The sequence below is a fragment of the Aristolochia californica genome, unplaced genomic scaffold, assembly GCF_029961685.1.
Source record: "Aristolochia californica isolate CCGP_79_NKW_82.1479 unplaced genomic scaffold, dmAriCali1.0.hap1 SCAF_1, whole genome shotgun sequence".
Lineage (NCBI taxonomy): Eukaryota > Viridiplantae > Streptophyta > Magnoliopsida > Piperales > Aristolochiaceae > Aristolochia > Aristolochia californica.
This window is the reverse complement of record NW_027181770.1, coordinates 52,794,368-52,800,401: the sequence shown is the minus strand read 5'-3', so window position 1 is coordinate 52,800,401 and position 6,034 is coordinate 52,794,368.

The window sequence follows — 6,034 nt, the reverse complement described above, 5'->3', positions numbered from 1 at the left end:
CCAGGCAAAACAAATTCTTGCTAACTAATCGATCATACAAAACATTTTTCAGTCAGGGATTAAACATTATTGATCATAGGTAGATCATTGATTGATCATACTTTCAATGCACTACCAGGGAAAATTTTGATTGATCGATCATACCATGTACATTGATCGATCATGATCGATCACTTAAAATGTTAAACCCAATGGGAGGATATGGATCGATCATACCATCGACCAATAAGTCATATACTAATAGAAAAATATTCATTAGACTCGATTAATCGATCATCCACTTTACACTAATCGATCAATGTAAACTTAACCTTTAACAAATAGGCAAAAGTTGCTAGTTTGGCTTGGAGAAGTTATAAGTACCCCACCAAAGCTCCTATTGAGAAGTTAATGAACCTTTATTGGTATAGCGTCAAACATTTACTCTTATCCCTTGCAAATCTTCTTAAAGTACATTTTTGAGAAAGAGTGAACCAAACTCTTGAAAATCTTCTCTTTTCTCATACCATCTCAATTGCATACACATTAGATAATCTCCAACATCTTTCATTGTGCTATAAAGGCTGGAGGCTTGGATCTCTTAAAGGAGAAGGTTACCCTCCAATTGATAAGGGCGTACATTTTGCCTTTCTTTTCAATTTTTGTTTTGAGATAGATTCATCAAGAATCCGATTGAATCTAGATAGAGAGTGCCTAGCTAGAGGTAGAATATGGTCAATCTCTTGGGGAAATTGTTTCGTACATTTGAGCATACACTTGGCTTTTTGAAGAGCATACATGGAACATGACTCTCACAATAAGAAATCTTACAAATCCAAAATTATTAAGGAAGGTCTCACAGAAGAGTTTTAGTTAAAAGGTGTTTTATTATGGTAGTCTTCTATTTATGTTGAGTTGTGTAATTATGGTAGGACTTATCTTTAAGTGTTAGACTTTAGGTGTAATTGGGGCAATAGTAGTTTAGTTGTAATTAGATTCTACTACTTTCCTCTATTATAAATAGGCACTTATGTACTCAGATTACAACAAGTTAGTGAAGTTTTTCTTTTCCAAAAATTCAACATGGAATCAGGCCAGGTTCTATGAGTTGACTTTGCCAACCTACAAAGATAATGAGATTTTTTTTATCTATCATCTCTAGTAGTTTAGGTTCATATTATAGTTTTTTCTTCTCTTTTTAGTCCTAATGCCTATTATTTTTTGTTGTTATCACCTCCATACTGAGATTTACATATTAAAAAATATAAATTTATGGAAAGATCTTTGAGTCTACTTTCTAATGCAAAAATAATTTTGGCAATCGGAGTTTTCTACAAAGAGAAATCGATATTGAAATAGCAAATATCAGACTGCAAGAGAGGTTCAAGTAGCAACATAAAGCTTCAAATTTCGAGCCATTTTATGCCATCAAGAACGAAAATTTACATACAGATTTATATATGAAAAGAAAAATATGTAAGTCTATTTTCTTTCATTTTCAACCAATTCTCAATCTGATTTTTCTAGAGGGAGATATCGATCTTGGAAGAGTCAATGGTCATGTTGGCCAAAGAAGAAAGAGTACTCGGTTCGTCCAAATTACAAAGTCAAAAAATCTATTGGATTCTTCATCTCAAAATAATTATTTTTTATAAATAGAAGTTATATTTATATGAAATTTATTGAAGTCTAATTTCATAAGGAGAAAGTTTCATGTTAATCTGATCTATATTTAAGAAGATATTCATGTTGGAGTCTGCGAGGGTCAAGCTACAGAACAAAGAGAATCAAGAGGTCATAAAAGGTTTAAAAATGAATCTTTTTGTATCAAAATAGGTTTCAAATTAAAGCCCTTCGAGTTTACTTTCTTTAAAAATAACCTATTTATGATTCTAAGTTATATTTTTGGAGATATTGATATTAGAAGTACTAAAGGCTAGTTCTACAAAAAATCTTTTTTTTTTTGCCCTATTATCTCTCCATTGACGTGAATTGAATTTCCTTTTCTCCTAAAATTCGAGTTTTTTAGCCAAAATTTTATTCTAATAAGAGATTTTTTGTATGACTTCAACACTATCTTCTTTTTTAAAGCCTATTTGATCCCATAAATCACTTATCTTTGGAAAGTCTAATTTAGGAAAGTGATGCTAATTCAGGAAAGTCTATCATTGGAAAGTTTTGTTTTTATTCTGCAGATTCTGGAAAATATTCCAGAAAGGAATTCATTGAGTATTGATTAGAAAATTTTCTCATATGGACTGATCAATTGGGAAACAGAAACTTGAAGTTAAGTTATGCAATTATCAGAGTTTCCATCATCAATGTTGTTTTCAAGTTTTGTGTTTTTGTTACTCAGTTGTATATCTTCTGCATCGTCAAATTTGAAATTTTTTGCTCACTGTCATGAAATTATCCTAAGGTCATACTGGGTCAAAAAAAAAATTAAGTTATTTTTGTTTCATTATAGCCTCCTTCTTATTATCAAGGTGGTTATTTTTCCTTCGTTACATTCCACTTTCACTTACCCCTTTGGCCAAACCTTTTGGTGCATTGATTTGTTTGGTCCTTCATATATATATATATGAGTGTTTTTAAGTCCATTTAGACTTTTTATTGGTACCCTTGGGTTTTTTATCGTCGTCTTGTTAATGACAGGCATTCCCATTTTTGTGATTATTATCACTATATTTGTTCAAAATTATTTGAGGTTGGTTTTGACTTGTTACCCATTTCTACCCTTTAAGAGATTGTGTCCGGTTTCATATTTATCCTTGGGACACCGTGATGGAGGAGATTATTACTGCATTTATGTTATTTATTTCAAATTGGGATCACTGACATTACCTCCCATCTTGATGGGAGTTTTGGAAGATATGAATAAGTTGGAGTGTCATTGATGTAATTTTTTTTTGTTCTTCGCTCTGACAAGAGTGAAGGGTATAATTATAATATTGGTACTTTTAGTATCTATGAATATAACTTCAGGGTTTGGACCAACTCTATAACCCTATTCTTCCTCCTATTTTCTCCCCAACATGTACACTCTTCTCTTCTTTACCCAAGATGTAATCTATGGAGTCATGAAAATCAATACCGGGTTAATATCTACGCAGTATATATCTTCAAGAAATCAATTGGAAAATATCGAATTTAGGATCCCATGATAAGGTCCTCGACCAAGGTAGTGAAATAGGAGAGGAAGAAAAAGGGGAGAAGAAAGGAAAAGAGAGAAATAAGAGAGAACTCGGCGAGAGAGATGGAGAGAGAGAGCTTGGGAGAGGAGACAATTCTAAGGACAAATTAGAGAGAGAAGAGGGGAGACTTAATGATCTACCCCATGCCTTGAGCCTTTATTTATAGTTGTGGAAGGAAGTTTACAATGATTACAATGCCCTTAGGGCTACAAGCTTTGAAAAAGAAAAGACATAAGCAAACATACATCTTCTTAGATAAACACCCTTGTGACATCTTTATGAGAAGACCTTAAATTACCTCTGTTGCCACCTCTCCCCCCCCTGTCTCCTCTCTTCTCCCTCAAGTTGGGGGAGAGAAAACATCATAGATACCTAGCTTGTTGCATATAGTGGTTAAAATATTGAATGTGACTAGTTTCATAAGAATGTCTGTTACCTGTCCTTGTGATTAAACATGTTTAAGAGAAAAGATACCAAAATGAAATTTCTCCCATACAAAGTGACATTCTACCTCAATGTGTTTTGTCCTCTCGTAGATTACATGATTTGAAATGATATGAATAACCACCTGGTTGTCGCAATATAATTCCATAGGAGCTCCTTTATAGAATCCAAGTTCAGTAAAAAATGATCTAATCCATAGAAGCTCACTGTCTGTGTGGGCCATAGCTCTGTACTATGTTTCTACACTAGACCTTGCAATAATATTTTGCTTTTTGCTTCTCTATGTAACCAGGCTACCTCCAACTAAGGTATTGTACCCTGAAGTGGACTTCCTGTCAACAAATGATCCAACCCAATCTGCATCTAAAAAACCTTATATGTTGATGTGGCCATGATACTTATAGAGAAGCCCTTTCCTCTCCAGGGCTTGCCAATGGGTAAGTTGTGGTTTGTGCTTATATTGACTCACCACACTTATTGCATATGATATATTTGGTTTGGTCTCTATGAGGTAAATAAGCTTTCCCACAAGCCTCTAATATTTACTTATATTAACATCTTCTCTAGAGCTTGCACATAACTTTGTATTGGCATCCATAAGAGTATCTGCAGGTCGACACTCCATCATCCATATGTCCTCTAGTAGATCTAAAACATACTTTCTCTGAGATAATACAATCTCATGCTTTGATTGGAATACCTGAATACCCAGAAAATAATTTAGAAGTCCAAGATCCCTCGTTTTAAATTCTTTGCATATCTTCTCTTTGACTTCTTTTATGTTATCCACATCACTGCAAGTTAAGATGATATTATCCACATAATTTACTAGTAATACTTTTCCCTTTTAAGGTATTCTTGACAAAGATAGAATGATCTAATAAGCATCAGGTGAATCCACACTGCGATATTGTTTGGCTAAATATGTCAAACCAAGCCCGATGAGACTATTTAAGTCCATATAAAGACTTTCTCAATTTGCATACCAATTCCCCCTCAACCACAAAACCAGGTGATTGATGCATTTATATCTTTTCTTTAATGTCCCCATTCAAAAAGGCATTTCTTACTTCCAATTGATATATCGGCCAAGAGGAATTAGCAACTAGAGATAATAAGACGTGTACCGAATTTAATTTAGCCATTGGGGAGAATATCTTTTCATAATCCACTCCATAACACTGAGTGTACCCCTTTGCAACAAGTCGGGCTTTGAGGCAAGCAATAGAATCATCCGGATTGTGTTTGATAGTAAAAACCCATTTATAGCCCACGAGTTTCTTGCTGGGAGGAAGAGGAACTAGGGCCTACGTCTGATTCTCATATAATGCATGCATTTCTCCTTCCATGGTTGTCTTCCATCCTGGATGTCTCAGAGCCTCCTACAATGATTGAGGAACAAAGATGAAAGAAATAGATGCAAGAAATTGACAACATGAAGAAGACAATTGATGGTGAGGAAAAAAATTTGATATAGGATAAAAAGTGGAGGGCCTAGTGCAAGTCTGAGGCTCCTTCCATGGAGTTATAGGCCGCGTATCAAATTATGGGCCAAATACAATAGGAGAAGACGGGCTTACCTTGGATGGATTCGTAAACTCCACAGGTGTGGTGTCCACTGAGGCTTTAGGGGGCTGAAGTAGATCCACATCAAGCGGCACAACGGTCTTCAGAGCTGCCTGAACTAATGAAAAATCCGGAGGAGCATCTTTTGAGGAATATAAAGATGTGTCCTAAAAAAGTGACTTCCCTAGAAATAATTAACTTAGGAAGAGAAGGATTATAATAGATATATCCTTTTTGGGTACAAGAGTAACCCAAAAAAATACACTTAAGAGACGAAGGGTCAAGCTTTCTCTTCTTAGGGGACGTGACATAAAAAAAACATGTGCAACCAAAGATCTTCAAAGGAAGGAAGAAGAGATTGTCATAGGTATCTCCTAGAAGGTTTAGTCCACCACAATGAGTGTAGACATAGTTATCTGACCTTGAAGAACCAGAGCCAATTTTACCACCTCTTGCTCGGCCTACTCTATAATTTCTATTGCACCCTCAGGTGGTAAAAGATGTACCCCTATTTTTTTTTTTAGTACATAACATATAATACTTTAGTATGAGAGGTGGAGGAATGATCTGATATCCTAAGTAATGTTGCACTTATGTCATCAAATGATGGAAGTGCAAAGGGGTTGAGAAGTTGAGTCTTAGCCACTTCAAGATATGGCTTGATGTTTGACAAACATATAGCAACTGCTAAGGCCTCCCACTGCTTTTCTTGAATTGAGATGTCAGTGGAGTAGGGTTGAGCAATCTTCCATTCTTGAATTAGTCCTCTACATTGAGCCAAGTACTAATGTAGAATGTCCTCTTGCTTTGTATTGAACATGGTTTGGAACACATCATACAACTTCTGTAGG